We start from the raw sequence: 25,410 nt of genomic DNA, 5'->3' as shown, positions 1-25,410 counted from the left end.
AGTCTCCAAATCTTGACACCTGCTGTGTCTGAACAGTTTTCCCTGCTATTTGCTGAGTGCTAGAAGGATCCCCTCAATCCAGATGTGATTGCACATCTAGCTCAAACTCAGCCTCCTCCAGAGGATATGTGAAACTGGATATGTGTTTCCAGATGTGATTGCACATCTAGCTCAAACTCAGCCTCCTCCAGAGGATATGTGAAACTGGATATGTGTTTCCGGGGAGCCTTTTACCAGACACAACTCAGTTTCACATATCTAAGTCTTATTTCCCCACCTGAACTGTAAGTGTCTCAAGAGCTGATTTTGTTTTGTTCGTTAACAAAAAATAATTATTAGTTTTTTCTTACTACCAAAAAATTATTTGTTGTTGAAGCCTTCTGAATTCTTAACAAGAAAACAGATGGTATATTGCTTCAAAAATAAATCTAAGCTTGTAGATTCTTGAAAAGGAATAGTGACAGAACCTTACAATTAATATTCACTATAACTAATCCATTGAAAATGCAGTCACTGACATATTAGTGAGAGTACTGGATCTCAGCATTTTTAATTAGATTGTAGATTCACATGGAGTTGTAAGAAATAATACACAGACTCCACATTTTTTTTAACCAAGTTTCCTCCAATAGGACACCTTGCATATTTATAGTTCAAGGTCACAACCAGTATTTTCACATCAATATTATCAGTATACAGAACATTTGCATCACTACAAAGATCCCTCCTCTTAGCCTTTTATAGCCACACCTACCTTCCTGTCCCCTGACCTCCTACTTCCAGCAACTCCTTGTCTGTTTTCCATGTCTATACATTTGTGATTTCGATAATGTTGTACGAATGGAACCATACAGTATGTAATATATTGGGATTGACTTGACTTGCTCAACATAATTCCCTAGAGACCTCTCTAAATTTTTTTTTTTTTTTTTTTTTTTTTTTTTTTTTTTGGGGACGGAGTTTCGCTCTTGTTACCCAGGCTGGAGTGCAATGGCGCGATCTCGTCTCACCGCAACCTCCGCCTCCTGGGTTCAGGCAATTCTCCTGCCTCAGCCTCCTGAGTAGCTGGGATTACAGGCACGCACCACCATGCCCAGCTAATTTTTTGTATTTTTAGTAGAGACGGGGTTTCACCGTGTTGACCAGGATGGTCTCGATCTCTTGACCTCGTGATCCACCCGCCTCGGCCTCCCAAAGTGCTGGGATTACAGGCTTGAGCCACCGCGCCCGGCCCTCTCTAAATTTTTATATGCAGCAAGAGTTGTTTCCTTTTTATTGTGAAGTTGTATGCTATGGTTTGGATATATAATCGTTAATTTAATCATTCACCCCTTGAAGACATCTGATTTATTTCTAGTTTTGGACTCTTATGAGTAAAGCTACCAACATTGATGTACAGGTTTCTGTGTGAACAAAATTTTTTATTTCTCTGAGATAAGTACTGAGGAGAGCAATTGCTAGGTCATATGGTAGTTGAATGTTTAGTTTTAAAACTGCCAAATTTTTCCGAAGTGTCTGTACTATTTTATATTCCACCAGCAATATATGAGTGATCCAGTTTCTCTGCGTCTTCGCCAACATTTGTTGTCATTATTTTTTATTTTTAGCCATTCTGATATGTGTGTAGGAATATCTCATTGTGCTTTTAATTTACATTTCCCTAGTGGCAAATGCTGTTGAGCAACTTTTCCTGTACTTGTTTGCCATCTGTATATCCTCCTCAGTTAGATGTTTGTTCATGTCTTTTGTCTATTTTCTAATTCAAAAGTTTTTTTATACTTCAGTTTTGAGAGTTCTTTCTGTATCAGATTCTAGTCCTTTTTTGTGTATATGGTTTTCCAATATTTTATCTCTCATCTTTTCATCCTTTTAACAGGGAATGAAAAACAATTTTAATTTTGATGAGGTTTGAATTTATTGCTTTTTCCTCTTACGGACCATGCTTTTGGTGTTGAGTTTAAGAATGCTTTGCCTAGCCCTAGATCCCAAAGATTTTCTCCTGTTTTATATGTCTTATAGTTTTACATTTTATGTTTAGGTCTGCAATCCATTTTTTGTTAATTTTTATGTAAAGTCTGAGGGTTAGGTTGAGGTTCATTTTTTGCATATGGATGTTCAATTGCTCTGGCATCATTATTTGCAAAGGCTGCCTGGATTATTGCAGTGAGATCAGACTTATTTCTCTCCTGGGCTTTAGACCCAGACACCTTCCATGTTTCCTGTCCACCATAACCTGAATGTCCCACAGACACCTCAGATTTAACATGTCCCAAACAGCTCATTATTGTCCTCCTCTTCTCCCCATACATCCTCAACATTCTTCCCTCCCTAATTTTGCTATTCCTATTAACACTACACTTCACCCAATTGCCCAAGTCAGAAATTAGGGTATTATTTCTGAATCCACTTTTATCTTTAAATCTAACATGATGCATTGCCAAATTCTGTCAGCTGTATCCCCAAGCCATCTCTTAAATTCATTCCCCTCTTTACACCTCCCTTGCCTCCAATATCTTTTGACTCAAATGCTGCATAGTCTCTAATTTATCTCCCAGATATTGTTCTGGCTTCCTAATCCCTTCTTCACAATGCAGCTATAATAATCCTCCTAAAATGCAGATCTGATTAGGTGACTCTCCTTATGTTAAAGTCTTTCTTATTGTTTTCTGCTGCCCTAAGGCACAAGTTCCAACAAATCTTTTCATCGGATTCTGGATTAAATCCCAGCCTCAGCACTAAGACAGTACCTGAATCACCATGAACATTTATTGATGACAAACAGGGTCTTAAATAATGACTGATGTAGATTTTCCACTGTCAACATTACAAATTCTGTTTTTTAATAGCATTCACACTTGCCTTCTCCAAGAGTCCAGGTTTAATGAAGGGTGAGACCTATCCTAAGATCTGTGTTTTTACTGAGTGTTACCCCATCAAAGAATCAAGATGGGACCTGGGGCCAGGCATGGTGGCTCATACCTATAATCCCAGTACTTTGGGAGGCTGAGGTGGGTGGATCTCCAGAGGTCAGTGATTCGAGACAAGCCTGGCCAACATGGTGAAACCTTGTCTTTACTAAAAATACAAAAATTAGCTGGGTGTGGTGGCATGCACCTGTAATCCCAGCTACTCGGGAGGCTGAGGCAGGAGAATCGCTTGAACCCAGGAGACGGAGGCTGCAGTGAGCCAAAATCGCACCACTGCACTCCAGCCTGGGTGACAAAGCAAGCCTCTGTCTCAAAAAAGAAAAAAAGGGACCTGGGTGCAATAAGTTTATTTAGGATGTAATTCTAAGAAGCAGGAGTAAGAGAACAAGAAGAATGAAACAACAAAGAAAGATGAGCTATTCTCTGGGACTTCTGAGAAGTGTACAGAAGAAAACAAATCTGGATATAGGTAGCTACAGCCTGAAATATGGAAAGCCAGAGCATGTATATACCTGCACCTGCTCTCAGTGGTTGAGAATTGATTCAATTTTCATCTGATATGGACAAGCATTGGATCTGAGTGGGACACATCCTCTCCAATGCACCCCTGCCTTTTCTGCTGCTCTGAACTTCACACAGTGTCAGAAAGATCCAAAACAATCTAGAAAATCTAAGTATAAATACAAAAAGGAACAAGAAGTTTTTCTGTTAAAGCTGAGAACTATATGATGTGAGTAAGCCCAATAAACACTATACAGAAGTTGGGGGGGGGCGAAAAGGAATTGCTGCCAAAACACTAACCCCTGTGGCTATGCTTGCCCACCCAGGAAGCTCCCATGTCATGGGGGTCAGGGAAACCTAGGGCAGAAAGCTGCAAGGCTCAGGGATCCCTTTTGAGGAGAGGTGCTGGCTATCCAGCACAAGTTCAAACTTGCACAGAACCATCCGCTACTGCTGACACTGGAATCACAGGTGGGCTGACAAGATGTGATGCAAGCACAAGAGATATTTGCTACAAACCTCAAAGCAGAGCTGAGCAGCAGCAATGTCAGTCTTTCTTCTTGGTGTCAATAGAATACCTGTTTATTTTTTAAATTCTCCATATATGAATAATAATAATAATTCAGGAGTTTAAAGTAGGATAGGCTTTGTGTCATTGAAGGAGTATGGAGAATCATCAGTGCCACAAGTGCCATGGGAGGTTACTAGACAGTTTTTTTAAATCGATATTAAGTCCACCATGAAATGTGAATAATTCTGATATTCCAGAGCATTTGTATTCTTAACTCATGGGGATATTAGAAAGATCAAATGAAATAATCATTATAAAGCACTTTGAGCAGTGCCTGGCACAAAGCATGCACTCAATAAATGTGCATGTTTATACAATTATTATTATTGATTGTCAGAATTATCAGCCCCACATCAGCAAATAATAGTAAGTGGTCTGTCAGCAGGAAAATGGAAACATTCTCATTACACAGAAGTCAGTGTTGCAGGGGCAGTCCTTAAAACAGGATCTAATTTTAATCTTCTGAGAGACAGAAAATTCTAGGTTCTCCGGAAATGTTGAATCCTTCCTTGGGCATGTAGTTTAATTTTTCAAAATTATATTACACATCCTGTAAAATAAAAGTGAAATTGTACTGCTGTTCATTAAAGACCCCCAAAAATCTCAGGCTCTATACAATATAAATGAAAAAAAAAAAGCTTTATTTTTCCAAAGGGCATAATTAGAAATAAAGAAGCAAGGTCAGTCACAAAGTTCTGAGCTATAAGGGAAGAAAGGAACAAAAATTTCCCCCAGTTATTTTATAGCTGCCAAGTTGAACTCATACTTATCCAATGAGCCCCAAAATGGAATACCGTTCTGCACCAACTGTACTGATGATAGTGATTCAGGCAGTAAATGATAAGATTCCATCCTTCTAAAGTGCTTTTAGAATTGGATTCTAGTAAGTTTCATTTTGCTATTGGCCAATCACAAAAGAGACTACAATAGAGAAAAGTGAAGACATCATGCTGAAGAGAGGCTGCTGTGTAGAAAAGGAAAAGGGACCCCCTAATTTAGAGATGTGGATGGAGAGAAAAGGCAGTTATGCCATAGCATAAGGGAAACATTAAATAAAGCAATAATAGAGGAGAAAATGTCTTTGAGTGGAAGAAAAAAATCAGGGAGACAGAAATACACTAAAATGCCAAAAAAAATACAAAAGGACTTTGAAGGAGGCATATAGTGATTATTGCACAGATTAAATGCAAACAGTTAAAATGGAGGTGAAATGCTTCTGAAAGGAGTGAGAGTGTAGTGAACTTAATTTTATCATATTCACGAAAACAAAGTAAAAGTCTCTAAAATATTTTGATACTTTTTTTAAAATGTCTTAAAATTTTGAGAGCCTTTCAGTTCTGTCAACTCTAGACTTTCCCTTCTACTTTTTGTTCTTTTTCTTTTCTTTTTCTTTAGAGAGTCAATCAGCCTTAAGAATAAGAGAATAGTATTCTGCCAGGTGGTATCCTCCTAATTCCTTTCCAGAGAGTTCCACAAGGGTTCCAAACCACTTTATGGGTTCTTAGAGGCACCATGTTTCTCTCTTCCTCTGCTCATATCTTTCTGCTCCTGTGCCTGCATGGTTTGTGTTACCAGTGGTACATAGCCTGAGGCATCCAGGACCCATGCCAGCTCTCAAAGTAATGTGATTAGCATCCAAAGAAACACAAGAAGCCCATGATTTTGTCCCTTTGCAATTTAAAATCATATTTAAAATGCCTTTTGGTCATACCAATTTGAAAATGATCTTGTAAATCACTTCCAGGAATCTATGTTCAAAACTCAGCTTAGAGTTCTCTACTTCTTAACAGAGTGCCTGCCAGTAACTAGTGACTGTGAATGAGTTTGAAAACATAAATTGATGTGCAAATTCTAGATAATCGCAACTCTGTTGTATGTCTTTTTTTTAATTTTCCCGGACTCTCCCAATCTGAGAGAAAATAGATTTGAGTTCCTTTTTAATTGGTTTAGACCCAGACAAGTAACATGAGTGACCCCATTCACCTACATGTGTCACTCTGTTTCCAACACAACAGAGGAGATGACCAAGACAACAAGTTCTCCAGCCAGGAGGTGGGAATTATTTTCACAGCAGACATTTATTGGTGGAAAATTGATATTACAAAATGTAAGATGCCTTCTTCTAGGCAGAGTAAAAGGGGCAGCTGCCCAGACTCTCGTTTTAAATAGTAGCCCATAATACAAATCTTTTAATAGAATTTTTAAAAGAACAGACATAGAGGGTATCTCTTAGGGCTTGTCAACAACCAGCCCCCTCTCAAATGGCCAGATCCCAGGTGGTCAGCTTAGCCAAAATGCCCAAGTACCTTTTTGTAACACAGAATCTCCTTTGAAGATCCAGCTTCCATTAATGATCCCCAGCAGCTCTGGTCAATGTGTCTTTTCACAAATGAAGCTTTTTTAAAGCTTTCAGAGGACAAATGTGGCTTTGAGTTTTCAACTAAATCTTTCTGTTTAAAAGGAGTAGTGAAAGGGGCATACTTTATAATCTTAAATGCTGCACACAAAATACTGAAATATTATTGACCCTGAGGGATTGGTTCAAATCAAATAGCATACTCATATAAATGTTCTCTTTTCCTAATATTAGCAACTGGGAATGGGAATCAGAAAGGGGTAGGATAGGCTGGATAGGGATGCACCAAAATTTTCAAAAGCCTCGAAACTAGCATATATTGATAACCTTGTGGCATCTAATATCTAGAATTCTATATCTATTATTTCTTCACAACAAGATTGGTGGAAATCTTTGGAGAATTAATGCAGCAGTTGGTAAAATCATTGTATAATAATGGGCATAATTCTGCCCTCTCCCACATTTTTAGGAATTATCTTTACATTTAATAAGGCAATGTGCTTTGTAGTTCTTGAGCAACGTATACACCTTGCTCTGAATAGTTATTGTGATGAGTTAATTTGTAACAACTTTTAGGCTCAATGCTAATTTTTTTTTTTTTTTTTTTGAGACGTTTCCTCTTGTTACCCAGGCTGGAGTGCAATGGCTCGATCTTGGCTCACCACAACCTCCGCCTCCTGGGTTCAAGCAATTCTCCTGCCTCAGCCTCCCAAGTAGCTGGGACTACAGGCACGTGCCACCATGCCCAGCTAATTTTTGTATTTTTAGTAGAGATGGGGTTTCATCTTGTTGACCAGGATGGTCTTGATCTCTTGACCTTGTGATCCACCCGCCTTGGCCTCCCAAAGTGCTGGGATTATAGGCGTGAGCCACCGCACGCAGCCAAAGCTAATTTTCTTAATGTTTCTGTTGTTTCCCCTTTATTATAAAGTATATTAGGCTGGACTCTTGGCTGTAAGTGACAGAAACTCAGATTAGTTAAGAAACAAAAGGGTGTTGGTGGCAGTGGGAGTTTTCAGCCTATTGCTGTAGGCTCACCTGCCATCCTCTTAACATCCTCAACATACCCTGAAGAAAAGAAAGAGATACTCTGACCCAAGAGCTTAAAGACTGTATGAGCTTGACTCTATATGGCCCAAATTGGGTTGCGTGCCCACCTAAGCTAAGGGAATGGAATCCTGGAATTCATTGATTGTTGTTGTTGCAGGTTGAGTCCTCAAGAAGCAAATGCCAGGGCAGATTTATTGTGGCATAACACCTGTGAAGAAATAGGGGCGGAAGCAGAATTGAACAAGGAGAGTCATTAGATCACATTGCAGATCTTCTAGACTCTGTGTCAGCCCAATGAGGAGTGCCAGAGCAAAGACTGCCAATTAGGGGAATCCTGAACTGGGCAGATCCCAGAATAGTCTTTATATAACTGGGGACTGTTAACTTTCCTTCCTCAACTAATTAGAGTCATACAATGGGACTCTCTCATCTCAAACATCAATATCTGTGTATATGAAGTTGAGGGTGAAAATTTACTATATACCAGTGGTTCTCAACCAAGAGCAAGTCTGGCCCCCAGGGGACATGGCAATTTCTGGAGACGTTTTTGGTTGTCACAACTGGTGAGGAGATGCTACTGGCATCTAGTTGGTAGAAGGTGGGGATGCTGCTAGGCCTTCTCTATAATGCATGGGATAGATAGCCCAACAAAGAATTGCCCAGGCCAAAATGTCAATAATGCCAACATGTCTTTAATGAAAGAGGCCATGAAAACCTTTTGTTGTTTATACATTTGTGATAGTAAGTTTTTGTTCTTATATGTAGTTACGAATACTTGGGATTCCATCTAATTTATTTAACTTTTGAGCAGAAAGGCTAGATTGAATTGGTGAAATATCTATATCCTGAATATTTAAAAGATTCTGCTTTTTAAGAAAAATAATAACTTGAATTAACTTAAATATTCTTAGTATTTACGGCCCTTAAAGACCTTAGTTTGGTGAATAGATAAGAATCATCTGTGTTTAGCATATGCATCGCCTTATGAAGAAGTCAAAAGTATGAGTTTGTTTCTGATATGTAAATATCCCTGTGATATAGATTTGTTTATTCCAGAAGTTTACTCTGTTGTATTATTTCTTCATTATATATTACAAAGTTGAATGTTAGGGCCAGCTCAGATTGGAATACAAGTTAAGTATTCCTTATCCAAAATGCTTGGGGCCAGAAGTGTTTTGGATTTTTTAATTTTGTGGATTTTGGAATATTTGCATATTCCTCATGAGATATCTTGGGGTGGGACCCAAGTCTAAACACGAAATTCATTTATATTTCATATATACCTTATACACATACCCTGAAGTCAATTTTATACGGTATTTTAAATACTTTGGTGCATGAAACAAAGTTTTGACAGTGACCTGTCACATGAGGTCAGGTGTGAAATTTTCCACTTGTGACATCATGTCAGTACTCAAAAAGTTTCAAAATCTGGAGCATTTCAGATTTTGAGCTTTTGGATTAGAGATGCCTTAACCTTTATTAGAAGCTCAAAATTAGATTTTAATCAGTGAAAAATTACTGCAGTGTGTCATCATATGCAAGAACATATTGTTTTTTCTGAAACATCTACTAAAAAATAGCACAACAAAGGCAAACTTTTAGCACTATGCATTTTGAACCATTTAATAGATGCTTTAACCTTCAGGGAATTTAGCTCCAGAACTGCTGCCAGGAAAGAAAAAAGACTGCTTAACGCCTGAAGGGATAAAAAGATCAGCTAACAACAACAAAAAAAGTTTTCTCCAAGATGTGAAATGTGTGTTCAATCCTAGATCAAGGACTAGATGTTCAAAGTTGTATGTATGAGGTTGAATATTATTTTGGAAGAGTCTGGAAAAAGTTTGATATCAGCGCACTGAAATCATTTTCAAGCAGGAGCAATAGCAACACTAGCCCTTTACTCATGCAAAGTTCACAGTTTTTATCTAAACAACACAAAATCATGCAATGCTTTTATATTTAATCATCTACATTCACATAACCATAAAAAATGAATTCTGATACAGTAAGGAAAAGACAAGAAAACAAACCATTCTAATCAGTGTATTTTGAAAATTCTTTGCAAACCATCATGAAATGGTAAAAATCAGCTGGGCGGGGTGGCACATGCCTGTAATCCCAGGTACTTGGGAGGCTGAGGCAGGAGAATTGCTTGAACCTGGGGGACAGAGGTTGCAATGAGCTGAGATCACACCACTGCACTCCAGCCTGGGTGACAGAGCAAGACATCTCAAAAAAAAAAATGGGAAGAGAATGATGACTTGTTGCTTACTAAAATAAGGGAAAAATTGACAGTATAAGTGATACTGTTTGAAAGCTCAGGAATCTCTGAACTATTAAGATTATATCACCAATGGCATGCAAAATACCTGTTCAAAACATACTCCTCAGTGGACCTGAGATGCCAAGATGCTGATACTCTGAATCTGACCTAGGACAATGATGTTCTGTGTCACCTCTTTTCTCATGGCTCCCAGGTTGCTCCTGCCCTCACTGCTGTCTGACTTCCTGAAATATATATTGCCCTATTGTCCGTGACATAAGAGGCTATCAGTTATAAAGCCCCTCTAACTTGTCTCAGCTGCAGTCATCTCCCAGCAAGACACAAGATTCTTGAGAATAGACATTTCTCATGACCCATCTTTGCCATCTACCACGCAATGAACATACAGTACAGTGTACATAGCAGCGCTGGAAATTGCTTGTGGAATCATTGATTCTTGAACCCATCTCTCATACTTTCCAGATTTAAGTCCTCATAAATGATTTAAATCATATGGGTTATCCCCAACTGGCCCGCTCAAGTATTTATTATATAAAAAGGCAAGCTAGATATGGAACTTCCCCTAAAGATGTGTCTGTCAAACTCGCCCCCTTGTATTCTGCTCCGACACCACGTTTTTTGTGATTTTTTTTTAAGAGATGGGATCTCACTATGTTGCCCAGGCTGCCCTTGAACTCCTGTGTTCAAGTGATCCTCCCACTTCAGCCTCCGAGGTCACTGTGAGGGATGACAGGCTTGTACCACCATTCCGAGCCCCACCTTTTAATACAAATAAATAACAGCTACAGTCTACTCAGTGCTCACCTTATAACAGATGCTGTTAAATGCTTTATACGCCTTACCTCATTTTTAGTTAAATATGTTGTTTTTGCCCCACCTACAGTAGGGATCTTGCAAAAAATGAGAATGAATGATATGAGGGGCTTTAAGGAGAATTCACTGTCACACGTTTCATAATTTTCCCATCATCCCTCCAGTCTTTGCTCAACCATCCATGATTTCCTGATTTACTATTACATCAAACTATGCTGCAACAAATCAGTGGTTCCTCCTGATTTTTATACATCCCCTCCTCACCTAGGGTCAACGTCTGAGGCTTCCTTGACTCTTCTTTCTGATACTGTTACATTTAACACGTAACGTCCTGTCATACCATCTCTTATTTTTCCTTCTGGCAGCTTATCCGCTCTTCACTTTCTCCATGCTTTCATTCATCCTAAAACACGAACACCATTCTGACAATGATATTTAGCTTGGTGCATAAGTAATTGTGGTTTTACCATTACTTTCAATGGCAAAAACTGCAATTACATTTGCACCAACCTAACATTGCCCTAACTTAAAATATTAATGTAGAATATGAAAAGGTCAGTAGTACTTGCCACCAGGGAGTGGGGAACAAAATGGTAGAGAGACATGGTAAAAGACTTGATTTTTAAATAATTATTTGTTTTTCTTGAATTTTATTATCATATGAATGCATTTGAAATAAATAAAATTTTAAAATATTAATTATTTAAAATTATTTCAATGCCTTACCATGAACAACTAAATAAAGTCTTTATTCTTAAACCTGACAATCAAGTACAGCTCTGGTTTGACTCCAAGCTACATTTCCAGACTTATATTATTCAGCTCTTTGTTTATCCTTCACATCCAGGCCTTTACTACTGCCAAAAAATTAAAAAAAAAAATTGCTCATTCTGCTCTGATCACCCAGAGTGTTTCTGTTGTTCTTGCCCATCTAAAGCTTACCCAATTTTGAAGGCCCAGCTTCAAAGCAACCTCCTTCATTAATTTCATCCAGATATTCTGTAACTCTCATAGCTGTTTAGACTCCTTCTAGCAATTTTCACTTATCAGAAAAAGGAGTACCTACCGAGTGCCAGAAAGTGATCTCTCCACCTATACACGTTATAACTTCTCATTGTCTGCACCTCCATTCCCTCGTTTGTAAAATGATCACTATCATAGCACTTTCTCATAGTGATGTTCGTTCTTTCAAGTATTTAGTTGGGTGCCTACTATGAGTCAGGCACTGACCTGGGTCCTGGGGATACAGTAGTGAATAAAACTGAGTCCTGCCCTCATCAAATTTACTTTCTGATAAGAAAGTCATAAATGAGATATACCTCTAATGCTCTGGAAGCAGCACTTGGAATATAGTAAATGCTCTATAAATGTTTGCTGTTATTACTGTCATTGTTGGTGGTGGTGTTATATGGTATTTCTGTCAAAAAATAAAGAAACTAAGGTTCATAGGCTATTAGATAAGATGCTGTTCAAATAATTAGTAAGGGACTCCAACTCAGGTCTTCCTGACTCATAAAATTCATGGCCTTTCCACTACACGATCGCTCCAAAGCCAAGCTGTACATCAGAATTATCCGTGGAGCCTTAAAGAAAGTAAAGATTCTCAAGCCTCAGCCTCAAATTAACTAAATCAGAAATTATTTAGCTGAGCTAAGAATCTGTGTTTTTTTAAGTTATTAAATGGTTGTGATGCACTGTCCAATTGGGAAATGACTGAACTACATTAAAATCTTTCCCACGATACTTTATTATGCTTATTTGTAAATATCAAATCAACAAATTCACTAAAGATTATCTCCTTGTTTTCTTATTTATTTTTTCTGCATCCTCTCCTAGCAAAGTGCCTTATAAACACTCAATAAGTATTTGAGTAATTGATGGCTTAATTATTTAAAGTTGCTCTTAAAATGCAAATACTCACAGCTGTGGTACTAGAAGCCTGTTATGAACAATCATTGATCTTCCTAGGATTATTTATTAATCAGCTAAGGACCAGCAGTTGGGAAGGAAAGGCTAAACATTTGGGAAGAGAACTGAGAAGGCCCTCAAACCAAATGTTAGGCACATTATTGAACAGTCTATGGCCCTGCCCCAACTTTACCTACACTTCATTGACAATTTCAGGTAAAATGCAGAAAATATACTCCTAAAAATCAGGAGACACCTACCCCACACCATTGTAATTTTGTTTCCTTTAAGCTGACACATGTCCCTCTTTTGGAAAATATAGGGACTCCCTGTTTTAAAGAAAGAAAAAATCCTTTATTCTTGTCACACCGTAAACATGGAGTTCAGTGCTATACATTAAGATTATAAAGCAAAATCCCAAAAATGCAGTGGCTGATTATTCACAGTAGACATATTAAGTCAAGAAGCTTATTTTTTCTCTCCTTGCTAAGGCACAAAGCCTGGGGCTATATGCATTTTTATTACACTGTACCATGTTGGTTTCACTTGAGGATTAAAAAGAGAGACAAGGCACAGTGCAAGTATCCTGATGGATTTTAGGATTTCTTGCCTTTGTGAAAGAAAGAATCTCATAAAGTACCTCAGATTATTGCTCAGGGAAGTGTACCTACCTCTATGATGACCTAGAAATTCAATCTTTTGTTTCTCCTATAAAAGATCACATTGTATTTTGGATGTTTTCCCTGTAGCTTTCTGCACTATGTAAACCCACGTTTGGAAAAAAAATAGCTTTAGTTTAGATTTGGAGTGAAAATATCTAAAATAGTTCAGGAAAGTCTTATGAATATTTGGGGAGCTTACAAACAGCCTTGGGGGTGGGGCGAGGTGGCAGGAGGGAAGAGGGGGGCAGAGGAGAGAAGAGGGGGGCTAGGTCAGAAGAGTGCAAATAAGAAAGGGAGAGAGACCGTAGAGACTGAGTCCATGGCAGAGTTTTAATTCTGGTTCTGACAAATCTACACGGAGAAACAATAGAAGCGCATTGCTCCATCTCCTGTCCTTTATGAAGAAGCTTGAAGTGTGCTTATTTATATAACTTGCAGCTTATCTTGTGATATGCAAAGAAGAGAGAAGACGGAATGTTGTAGGATTTGGAAGTACAGTAGATGAGATCTTCCGGTTTATTGATTTGTAAAGAACGGCTTGATACTGGTTTGTCAGTTCTGCGTCAGTGAGAGAAAAGAAAGGCCCTTTTCAGTCAGTTGCTGGAGGAGGAGAGCTGGGAAATGAAAACAGGGTCTTCTGGCAGACAAGCTTCCTTGATAGGTGGTCAAATTGATTGTGAAGGGAGTCAAGGTCAGGAAGCTTTGGAAATGCTGCAAGGATGGTGTGGGGTTTACGGAGTGTTGATTTCCTTGGTTAAGGATTGTTTCATACTTCAGCAAATTCTCCCTTCCAGCCTTTATTAAAGAGGTGTTTAGTAGAACAAACTGAAAACTTACAAGTATATTATTACTGCTATTACCCCAAATATAAAAGTTTCCGCCACTGAGACAAAAATGTTTGATTTCCAGTGCTTTATCTTTTTTCATTTATTTACTAGCTTCAGTCATTTGTTAATATGAATTTGCTAATATATGCTGTCTTTTTTTCAGACAATACCAGTTCTATGGTATCTCATTGATAATTATTTCAAATTGCCACTTCTGTTCCTTGGAAATACTCCTGTGTTCAAATACTAGGAGGCGTAATTATGTAATTACCATGTGAATATTTTGCTATTTATGGGCCGAAATGCCCCTAAAAAGGAATGCTCCAATGGCCCCAGAAAATTTCTGTGAGAATGATATCTTCCAAATGTGGTATAAATAGGGCTCAAAAATAAATGGCTAAAGCTGGAATGTAGGTGAATTAATGTAATGATGTGGTAAGGTGAGAGTCACTTGACTTTAGTTCCTATTGCAAATCATGAGATACATTAGGACAACTTTTAAAAGGGAAAGTATTTTTTAAGATAAAATCTGCATCGAATTACATCAGCTTCCAGGCAAACTAATTCAACTGTCCTCTTTTCTCTTTGAGACCAAAAAAAAAAAAAGGCAGAAGAAAAGCTTCCTATGATCTCTTCCCTTCCCGTCACAATTTTCATAAGTCTGTAGATGTAATTAAAACTAAAGATTTTGACAAATGAAGCAGGATAGGAGGTTGATTGCTGCTTTTCTAAATTAAAATTAATGATACCCTTAAGGTACTTGGGTCTATGAAGTCAATTTAATGTTGATATAACCTGACTCCATTATCACAGAATGAGGCAGTTGCATAAGCATGAAAACCAATAAACAAACATCCAAAGTGCATTTTAGAAATCAGTGAGGTGAAAGCTTAAAGACTTAACAATGGACAGAGGGCTTGCTGTTTGTTCTCTCTTGCCTTCCGGTTTGATTGAAGAGTTCGTTGGAATTAGAGGAACAATGTTCCTGGAGAAGTGTTGGGCTGGCACTAGGCTAGTGGTCCTATTCATATCCTGCCTCACTTCATTTGAGTCACTGTTTGCCTCAGCAGTCTGTGAACTCTTCTGCTAGGCTGTATAGAACACAATGACGGGGGAGGGTTGGAGGAGAAAGGAAAGAAAAAAAGGGGGAATAAAAAAGGGAGTCAGATTAAGAAAGAAGACAGCACGGAAATATAAAATGGAAGGAAAATGTGGTGCAGGAACATTAAAAGGTAGATTAATGATGGTCTCAGATGGCATGCATTAGTATCCATGCCATAAATCACATAAAATCAACTAATAATTATGCTCCTAGTCAGAGCGAGTGCCGTGTTAGCACTAGTGGCCTTCCTGTGATCTATCCTGAAGTCAAACACAAGAAACACTGTTTAACTCCTACGTGCCCTCATGTCAAGAAAACACAGAAATAAACTCAAGGGAAAGAAAATTCAGTCAATCTTTGCATTCAACAAGCCCAGGTTGTTTTGCCACAGAGCTATACGTATCACAAGTCTTCATGCCAGAAGATGGCCAGTAGAGGTGGCTCATGCCTGTAATCTCAGCACTCTGGGAGGCCCAGAAGAGTTTGAAATCAAGACCAGAACTTATCTCATACCTTTTTTTTTTTTTTTTTCAGTTACAACTCAAAAAAATCAGAATTAGAAGAATAATGGATTTTAACTGAAAGGGATTACCGTTAGTTAAAAGGATTTTATCTGAAACTGTAATCAGTCTCAGGAGGGTTTCCAGGATAATGTTTGGGCATTTAGTTATGAGTGTTACTTGTGAGGATTTGGGAGTAAGAATGAATGAGGAAGTTCCTCCCCCAACATAGACACATGCACACAGAAACTGTATAAACTGAAAAACTTCAGGACAAAAACTCATGAACAGACTGGAGACTCATTTGTGTGCTTATGTGTGGTTTATTTACCAGCATCACAGCACAAGAATAGTTTTTGTTTTTGTTTTGCTTTTGTTTTTGTTTTAATAGGCTCATTCATGTAAGTGTGAAGTCTGTTTGTTGCATTCCCATGGATATTTATCAAAGGCCTAGACAAACTGAGAACCAGAAAATTGAAACATACGTTCCTAGTTACATTTTTTCCCAAGACTGGAGTAAACATGATTTATGTATGTAGTATCAGTAAAACTTAGCTTGGACACTAGGAAAAAACCACATTGTCTAGCAATGTATTTCCACATCGGGAGGTAATCCTTGTCTCTCCTAAACTTCTAGTGAAGATAAAACTTCAAAGTACAGTAATTAACAGAAAGGTCAAATGGAAAAGTAGAAGCCCTTGAGAATCTGAAACAAAGTTAAAGAACCAACATTTACATTTAGATAAATTTATTTGAAATCATTTCTAAGAGCCATGATATTATTATCGGTCCTTTTCCTTTCCTTCTTTTTTTTCTTTTGGCTTATTTAAAAGCAATTTTGAAGAATAAATGAAATAAAGATATCTTTCACATTACACAGAGGAATGACCTGAGCTTTGGGAAACAGTCACAGCTTGGAATTAAGAGTGTGTGTCATATCATAAATTAGTTGGATGATTTGATGCTCATTCATTATACCCAAAATTATACTTTCAAGTCTACCATATTCATACTTATCACAGTGCCTAACAGATAAGAGGAACTCAAAAAGCCTTTCATCCATTCATCCATTCAGTATTTCTTGATCATCTTCTATGTACTAGGCATTGTGATAAATCCCTAACAAGACAGATAAGGTCTCTGTCTTTGTGGACAAGAAACTTGCATTCTAGTAAATATATTTTGAATGAATGTAGTGATTTTTCTTAATGAAGCTAAAGAAGGAAGTTCTCTACAAATGGTACACTGTCTGCAGAACTCATCTGGAATGAGTAGGCAAAGGAAAATAATATATAGCCCTCATAACTCTCAAATATGATTATTTAAAAACAAGAGTAAAACCAATGTGGAGGAGATTTGGACTTTGGGGTTGTTTTATAAATTACTGTTTTACATTTTTAAATCTAGTATTATAGCCAAAATTGAATCTAAGTGGTTTTCTTCCTTTCTTTTTTCACTTTGATCATCAAAAATGGAAGAAAGGAAGAAAAGAAAGAAGGACAGAAGGGAGGGAGGGAAGTTTTTCAAAAGCTTAGGTCAGGGATCTTGAAAAAGAAATTATTCACTTAAAATACAGTTATTATGGTAAAGATCCATGAATAAACAGTACATCAATTCATTGCACTAATATTAATTTAGCATCTGTTATATGCCAGGCACTGTACTACTCACTGAGAATTTGGTAGGGAAAGATGTGTCCCTGTCCTCATGGAACGTATAAAATAAGACCTTTTTTTCCTGACATGCTTGTACAGAAGAATTGCTGCAACCTAGATTATGAGTACTCATGGACCAGATGGTAGTTTTCTGCTCATCTGGAATAGTTCTGAAGAATAGACCCTCGTGTACCAATCAAGGTTTCTTCTAGTTCTAAGCTTTTGTGATCTATGACCTAATAATTGAAATAGGATTTATGCTTCCAGAAAGATGTTATACTTCTATTACTTTTATAAAAGGAAACAGAGATATGCCCTATTAATTCAGCAGAGTTTAGGTTCCTCCTGTCTGTTTAAATCATTCTATTTAAACTCCTTTATCTCTTCTTTTTTGGCTCACCTTCCAAAGTTCATTCTTACCTCCTTTAGTCTCACTTCCCTTTCCTTTCTTTAATTGCTGAGACAAATTGTTCACCTCTAACTGGCTATACAGGACATCTCCAGTTAAAGGTTTCACTGTTAGGTCAAATTCATTATATTCCAAATAAATTCATACCTACATATGCTATTTCTCCCTTTTCTGATTTTCATATTGCCATCAGCAATATCTTCATTCTCCCAGTCTTCCTTACTTGAAATCCAAGAGTTTATTTGCTTCTTCAGAAATTAATCTGCAACACCAAATTCGATAGTTCTTCTTCCTTTCAAAATAACTTCTAAGATGTACCTTCTTTTACATTTGATACAACACAGCCTTAATTTTAATGCATATCACCCCAAGTCTAGTCAAGTACAACAGACTCTTAGTGATCTCAGTCTCAGATGCCCTTTCAAATCTGTTTTCCACCACACTGATCTTCCCAAACCCTAACCTTCCTCTAAAATAGTGAGTCATGTCACAGAAATTTTCAGTGGTTCTCTTTGCCTGTGGGGTAAATCTTGAGCCTCAAAATCCGGAATGCCTTGCTTTGCATCATCTGCTTTCAACATGACTAACTAATTGTATCTCACTGTCATCCTCAACACCACTGTTCTGCAGCCCCAAGCCTTTCTTCAGCTTGTCACTATTTCTTACCTCAAAACCTTTACACTTGCAGAGATCAGGGACTATAGCTTTTTTTTTTTTTTTTTTTTTTTTTGCCTATCTCTTTCGATATTAACAAATACTTATAAAGTGAATAAACAACCAAGGAAAGAACTGATTGTGCCAGAACACAAGGTACAGGTTTATCATTTCTGGCTTTTGCTTCCTGTTTTGTATATACTACAGTGTATTGATTTAAAGCCAATTAGAAAGATCTAAGGCATAGAGGCTATCGTTTTAATAGATTATCAAATTTCATTTCCTTGCATAATTTATCACAGAGTAAAGTGCTTTGTTCCTAAGTCCCAAGCTAAAGCTCTCGAGGACCTTGGTTGCTTTCAAGTTTTTCTCCTTCATAAATTTATTTCTTTATTTAGCCATTGTACATTCAATCCACATAATATCTTTCTCCAATGATAATTTGTGGAAAGAAATATTTTATGCTTAATTCTTCTCACTGTCATGCCTTTTCTTAAGTTTGACTTATGAAGATGGAAATTCACTTTGATCTCATTTTAAACCCTTGACAATATTGAGCGTACAGTGGAAACAACCACTGGAACCCTCCTTGTATAAGAAGGCAAACTTCAGCGTTTGGGAGTCTAGAATGAACTTTGATGCTGCATATGCTTGGTCCCTATGAACCTAACATTCTTAATGGAGAAAGTGGCCTATGGCACAGTCATATTCCTTTACCATGTATATCTTCCCCTTGGGATTTCTTTCTCAGTATGTGAAAAGATTTCTGATCGACGTCCACTCCCATATGGCATTCTCATCTTCTCCTCCCTGTCCCCAAATATTCACCTTTAGCTCTAGATTGATTTGTTCTTTAAATGACCCATTCTAAATTTAGAAGTAATGACATAAGCCAAACATTTATTTACATGCATTTTCCACAACCTTCCTCTATAATCTTATGGTATCACATTCTTTTTTTTTTTTTTTTTTTTTTTTTGAGATGGAGTTTCGCTCTTGTTACCCAGGCTGGAGTGCAATGGCGCGATCTCGGCTCACCGCAACCTCTGCCTCCTGGGTTCAGCCAATTCTCCTGCCTCAGCCTCCTGAGTAGCTGGGATTACAGGCACGCGCCACCATGCCCAGCTAATTTTTTGTATTTTTAGTAGAGACGGGGTTTCACCATGTTGACCAGGATGGTCTCGATCTCTTGACCTCGTGATCCACCCGCCTCGGCCTCCCAAAGTGCTGGGATTACAGGCTTGAGCCACCGCGCCCGGCCGATATCACATTCTTAAGACTAGGAACTGACCTTGCACTGGGTCATAAAAATATGTTGAAAAACTAAAGTTTCATAGATATGCACACTAGAATTGGTCTGCCTTCAATAAACTGATTGAAAATAAAGAAATGAAAAAGCTAGCTACTTATTAAATATTTATAAAATACTTTTCTTCAACTTTAATCTTCGGGATAGCAATTAAGAGCAAGACCCAGACTGAATGAGTCTGAATCCTGGCTCTGCCGATTTACTAACTACTTAAGCTTAGGCAACTTTTTAACCTCCCATGCCTCAGTTTTTACATCAATGAAGTGGGAGGATAATATTAACTTCTATTACAGAGTTACCATAATTCATATTGTCATACACATATTGCTTAATAAATATTAGCTGTTTTTGTATTATATGTGGTGCCCTGCACATTATAGCCCTATTGATCTCCTTTCTTTCTTTTTGTTTTTTGAGACGGAGTCATGTTGTTGCCCAGGCTGGAGTGCAGTGGCATAATCTCGGCGCACTGCAACCTCCACCTCTTGGATTCAAGCAATTCTCCTGCCTCAGCCTCCTGATGAGCTGGGTTACCAGGTGTGAGCCACACCTGGCTAATTTTTGTATTTTTAGTAGCGATGGGGGTCTTACCATGTTGGCAATGCTGGTCTTGAACTTCTGACCTCAAGTGTGCCTTGGCCTCCTAAAGTGCTGGGATTACAGGTGTAAGCCACCATGCCTGGCCTATTCCTCTTCTTTTATTAACCATAACAGCAGCAAGAACAGTAGCTGCAAACATTTGTTGAGCAATTAATACGTGACAGAAACTAGTCTAAATGCTTTACATGTATCATCTTATTTAATTCTCACAAAACTCTATAAGTTATATTATTGTCCACATTTTACTGATAAGGAAAATTAAGAATAATTTACCGAGGAAAATAGATTAGTCAATGTTCCCTAGAGAAATAGAGCCAGCTGGGCACAGTGGCTCACACCTATAATCCCAGCACTTTGGGAGGCCAAGGCGGGTGGATCACGAGGTCAAGAGATTGAGACCATCCTGGTCAACATGGTGAAACCCCGTCTCTACTAAAAATACAAAAATTACCTGGGCATGGTGGCGCCTGCCTGTAGTCCCAGCTACTTGGGAGGCTGAGGCAGGAGAATTGCTTGAACCCAGGAGGCGGAGGTTGCGGTGAGCCAAGATCACGCCATTGCACTCCAGCCTGGGTAACAAGAGCGAAACTCTGTCTCAGAAAAAAAAAAAAAAAAGAAAGAAATAGAGCCAACAATATACGTATGTATGTGTGTGTGTATATATATGTGTGTGTGTATGTATGTATGTATATGTGTGTGTGTATATATATAAAATCAAGTATTATCTCATACAATTGGAGACTAAGAAGTCCCATGACCTGCAATCTGCAAGCTAGAGAACCAGGAAAATTGGTGGTATAATTTTAGTCTGAGTCTGAAGGCCTGAGAACCAGGGGAGTTGATGATGTAAATTCCAGTCCAAGGGCAAAAGAAGACTGACTGACATCCCAGCTCAAGGAGGCCTGTAAGGAAAAAAGAAACATGACTCTGTTCTCTTTAGGACCTCAACTGATAGGATGATGCCTACCCATATTGGGGAGGGCAATCTACTGAATCCGCTGATCCAAATGCTAATCTTGTCTGCAAGACACCCTCACAGACACTCCCAGAAATAGTGTTTTACCTGGGAACTGCATAGCCCAGCCAACTTGACACACAAAATCAACCATCACAGACCTGCAGTCAGTGCAATCAGTGTCAGTAGGTATTCTTGTTTGTTCTGCATCTCTCTCTCTCTTTCTCGCTTGTACACACATACACGCATACACACACACACACACACACACACACGCACGCACACACACATGCACGCACATACCGCATTTACTCACTTATCCATTTGTTTGGTCAACTAGTCATTAAACAAATATTTGCTACCATTTACTGTGTGCAGGGTTCAGTGCCTCCTGCAGAAAGGGTTGGGGACATTCGAAGAAAATGATAAACAAAAAATGGTCCCTGCTATCAAGAAGTTTACAATCTATTGCAAGAGACACTCATGTCCATATAACTAAAATGAATTATATGATAGAAGTGCTTCAAGTATAATCCATATACTGTTAGAATGCTGAGGAAACCATTAATTCTAAAGTGGGAGAAGGGGAAGTAAGCATTAAACACTAACAGCATTGATCTCGGAGAGAAGCAGGGTAAGAGCATTGCTGAGAGAAGGAGCAGCATGAAGAAACCACGCACAAGAGTTACATTGGTTGGAATAGTGCAGGACAGGCAGGTAGTTTGGTGGGCTTAGCAGGTAGAGTTTGGGAGCCCAGGGTCATAAGGTTGAGAAGGTAGGTTTGATATGTCCCTCATGCTTTTGTGTATATGAAGTAAAGCGAATCCTGCGTTTTGGGGGAACCCCACTTGGTTATTCACATATTTGGGTGAAGCAAAAATTGACAAGGCTAGGGGAAAAAAATGGGATGGTTCTGGATATAGACGAGGCACTTAATTAGTATTGGAAGGCCAGAGTTGGTTTGAGACCAGACTACCTGAGCCACTTTTTTTTTTTTTATTGTACTTTGGGTTCTGGGGTACATGTGCAGATCATGCAGGATTGTTGCATAGGTACACACATGGCAACGTGGTTTGTTGCCTCCATCCCCCATCACCTATATCTGGTATTTCGCCCCACGTTATCCCTCCCCACCCCTCGCTGTCCCTCCCTTAGCCCCCCACAATGGGCTGCAGTGTGTGATGCTTTCCTCCCTGTGTCCACATGTTCTAATTGTTCAACACCCGCCTGTGAGTGAGATCATGCAGTGTTCAATTTTCTCTTCTTGTGTCAGTTTGCTGAGAATGATGGTTTCCAGATTCATCCATGTGCCTGTGAAGGACACAAGCTCATCATTGTTTATGGCTGCGTAGTATTCCATGGTGTATATGTGCCACATTTTCTTTATCCAGTCTATCGTTCATGGATGTTTGGGTTGGTTCCAGGTCTTTGCTATTGTAAACAGTGCTGCAATGAACATTCATGTGCACGTGTCCTTATAGTAGAACAATTTGTAATCCTTTGGATATATACCCAGTAATGGGATTGCTGGGTCAAATGGAATTTCTATTTCTAGGTCCTTGAGGAATTGCCACACTGTCTTCCACAATGGTTGAACTAATTTACACTCCCACCAACAGTGTAAAAGCATTCCTATTTCTCCACATCCTCTCCAGCATCTGTTGTCTCCAGATTTTTTAATGATCATCATCCAAACTGGCATGAAATGGTATCTCGATGAGGTTTTGATTTGCATTTCTGTAATGACCAATGATGAACATTTTTTCATATGTTTTTTGGCCTCATAGATGTCTTCTTTTGTAAAGTGTCTGTTCATATCCTTCACCCACTTTTGAATGGGTTTGTTTTTTTTTCTTGTACATCTGTTTTAGTTCTTTGTAGATTCTGGATATTAGCCCTTTGTCAGATGGGTAGATTGTGAAAATGTTTTCCCATCCTGTTGGTTGCCAGTTTGCTCTAATGATTGTTTTCTTTGTGTATAGAAGCTCTGGAGTTTAATTAGATCCCATTCATCTATTTTGGCTTTTGTTGCCATTGCTTTTGGTGTTTTAGCCATGAAGTCCTTGCCTATGCCTATGTCCTGAATGGTTTTGCCTAGGTTTTCTTCTAGGGTTTTTGTGGTGTTAGGTATTATGTTTAGATCTTTAATCCATCTGGAGTTAATTTTAGTGTAAGATGTCAGGAAGGGGTCCAGTTTCTGCTTTCTGCACATAGCTAGCCAGTTTTCCCAACAGTATTTATTAAACAGGGAATCCTTTCCCCATTGCTTGTTTTTGTCAGGTTTGTCAAAGATCAGATGACTGTAAATATGTGGTGTTGCTTCTGAGGCCACTGTTCTGTTCCATTGGTCTATGTCTCTGTTTTGGTACCAGTACCATGCTGTTTTGATTACTGTGACCTTGTAGTATTGTTTGAAGTCAGGCAGCATGATGCCTCCAGCTTTGTTCTTTTTGCTTAAAATTAACTTGGCTATGCGGGTTCTTTTTTGGTTCCATGTGAAGTTTAAGGTGGTTTTTTCCAGCTCTGTGAAGAAGGTCATTGGTAGCTTGATGGGGATGGCATTGAATCTATAAATTACTTTGGGTAGTATGGCCGTTTTGACAATATTATTTCTTCCTAACCATGAGCATGGAATGTTTCTCCATCTGTTTGTGTCCTCTCTGATTTCCTTGAGCAGTTGTTTGTAGTTCTCCTTGAAGAGGTCCATTACCTACTTTGTTAGTTGTATTCCTAGGTATTTTATTCTCTTTGTAGCAATTGTGAATGGGAGTTCACTTTTGATTTGGCTCTGTTTGTTTGTTTTTGGTGTATAGAAATGCTTGTGATTTCTGCACATTGATTTTGTATCCTGAGACTTTGCTGAAGTTCCTTATCAGTTTCAGGAGATTTGGGGCTGAGATGATGGGGTCTTGAAAATATACAATCATGTCATCTGCAAATAGAGACAATGTGGCTTCCCCTTTTTCTGGTTGAATACCTTTATTTCTTTTTCTTGCCTGATTGCTCTGGCTAGAACTTCCAATACTATATTGAATAGGAGTGGTGAGGAGAGCATCCTTGTCTAGTGCCAGATTTCAAAGAGAATGCTTCCAGTTTTTGTCCATTCAGTATGATATTGTCTGTGGGTTTGTCATAAATAGCTTTTATTATTTTGTGTACATTCCATTGATGCCTAGTTTATTGAGAGTTTTTAGCGTAAAGGGCTGCTGAATTCTGTCGAAGACCTTCTCAGCATCTATTGAGATAATCATGTGGTTTTTGTCTTTGGTTCTGTTTATGTGATGGATTACATTTATAGACTTGCATATGTTGAACCAGTCTTGCCACTCTTCTGATGACATTAACATCAATTTTACCTCTTGGGGATCTGCACACTGCAGGAGCTGCTCTCTGAGTTCTGATTGCTCTGTGCAAGCTCTGATCAACCCCTAGTTTAGCATGGACTCTTCACAATCAAATCAAAATCCAGAGTTAGAGCTAGGTTGCCTGGAGCCACCACTTATACTGGGTTGGCAAAGTGCCAAATGAGTAAGTATAGCATTTCACCCATAAAATTATTCCTTTTTTCCCCACCAAGAATAGACTTCACTAAGTTGACAGCACACTATGTCAATATATTATAGAGAAACCTAATAGGAAAAAAAGAATGGCGATTTTCATTGTGTGCCACCTAAGGGTATATTTCTCAGTAATTTCCAAGTCCATTGAAAACTGAAATCTGAAAATTACTTTTATCTTACTATCCATCCTCTTATCCCAACTTTAAGCTTTGCCCCTACTTCACTGATACTTAATTAATTTCTTTTTTTTTTTTTTTTTTTTTTTTTGAGACGAAGTTTCACTCTGTCGCCCAGGCTGGAATGCAATGGCACAATCTCTGCTTACTGCAGCCTCCCTCCTATCTCAGCTTCCCTGAGGAGCTGGGACTACAGGCATGCACTACCACTCCCAACTTATATTTGTATTTCTAGTAGAGGCGGGGTTTCACCACGTTGGCCAAGCTGGTCTTGAACTTCTGACCTCAAGTGATCTGCCTCCCTCAGCCTCCCAAAGTGCTGGGATTACAGGCATGAGTCACTGTGCCCAGCCATAATTAAATATTAATCAGCTATTGGTTAATTATTAATTATCAATAATTAAATATCACTCAGTGATTTATTTACCATTAATCAATATTAGTTCTTTAAAAATTAGTCAAAAACAATAGACTAAGACTTAAAGACAAGACATGTCATTTCAGAGATTCTGTAGTCTCTGATACCAAATGGCACCCTCCCTGTTTTTGTGAAAGTGAAGAATTTGATGGTACTAATTGAAGCAGTAG

At 38.4% G+C, this 25,410-nt stretch overlaps 1 protein-coding gene across 14 annotated transcripts in view; it reads left to right on the top strand.

Moving 5' to 3' along the window:
- The window catches only part of DMD (dystrophin), a 2,282,798-nt gene that overhangs the window by 2,004,886 nt on the left and 252,502 nt on the right, over positions 1-25,410 (top strand). The window lies entirely within an intron of this gene.

Source organism: Sapajus apella, unplaced genomic scaffold (genome assembly GCF_009761245.1).
Source record: "Sapajus apella isolate SASKATOON/1434 unplaced genomic scaffold, GSC_monkey_1.0 scaffold17, whole genome shotgun sequence".
Taxonomy (NCBI): Eukaryota; Metazoa; Chordata; class Mammalia; order Primates; family Cebidae; genus Sapajus; species Sapajus apella.
The sequence above is the reverse complement of the archived record's forward strand: the minus strand, read 5'-3'. Positions and strand labels throughout refer to the sequence as shown.